The sequence below is a fragment of the Triplophysa rosa genome, linkage group LG11 (genome assembly GCF_024868665.1).
Source record: "Triplophysa rosa linkage group LG11, Trosa_1v2, whole genome shotgun sequence".
In the NCBI taxonomy this organism is placed as follows: domain Eukaryota; kingdom Metazoa; phylum Chordata; class Actinopteri; order Cypriniformes; family Nemacheilidae; genus Triplophysa; species Triplophysa rosa.
In genome coordinates this window covers 26,113,839-26,114,815 of record NC_079900.1, presented here as the reverse complement: position 1 = coordinate 26,114,815, position 977 = coordinate 26,113,839, and positions in this window count along the sequence as shown.

Here is a 977-nt window from a genome sequence, read left to right as displayed (position 1 = left end):
CACAAAGCACAATAAGGTACAGGCAGAGGTGGGTAGTAACGCGCTACATTTACTTCGTTACATTTACTTGAGTAATATTTTGGAAAACATGTACTTTTTAAGTAAAATTAAAAGTGTGTACTTTTACTCTTACTTGAGTACATTTCTAATAGAAAATCTGTACTTTTACTTCGTTACATAACTTACATTGCGTGACGTTCCTTTGTTCCTTCATTTTAAAATATGCTTTTTAAAACGCGTTGTTTATTTCAAGGTTGTCGTCTCTTTTTACGTATTCCCGAGTGATCGATTCTTTTGAGTCGATTCTTTTGAAAGCATTAATTGAACAATGAGTAAAACCATTTGAATAGGCTAATGAATCAGTTCAAATGATTTGTTCAGTTCGCAGCACGATCTGAATCATCTGAAGCAGGATTACTCACTCCTCGTAGCGCGAAATTTAAGAACACGCAGAACACAAAGAGCGTTGGATGAAGTGGATATGAATCTACATCTATGTAATCAAAACTGCAAATGTGTCATATTGTTTGCCAGCAATGATAAATGCCCGCCATATGCACGCACCCGCGCGACCTGTTCGTCAGTCACAGCAGCATGCGCGTTACCTGTCAGTCACAGAGACATTGGCCTGCAGAAATATACATTTGACGAACAGAAGGAAGAAAACTTGTTGATGGGCGTGTGGTTCACTGTTTACTGTTTGTTTACAAGTAAGAGCGTTTCACAACACACACGTGACCAGTGGTGGACAGTAACGAAGTAAATTTGCCTGAGTACTGTACTTAAGTACACTTTTTGAGTATCTGTACTTTACTTGAGTATTATTTTTTCTGAGTACTTGTACTTTAACTTCACTACATTTGAAAGACAAATATCATACTTTTTACACCACTACATTTATAAAAAGGTCCAAAAGTAGAAAATGGTTTCTATGCAGCGGGTTTTCCTGTGTGCGCAATTTATCTGGCTTGCGATCT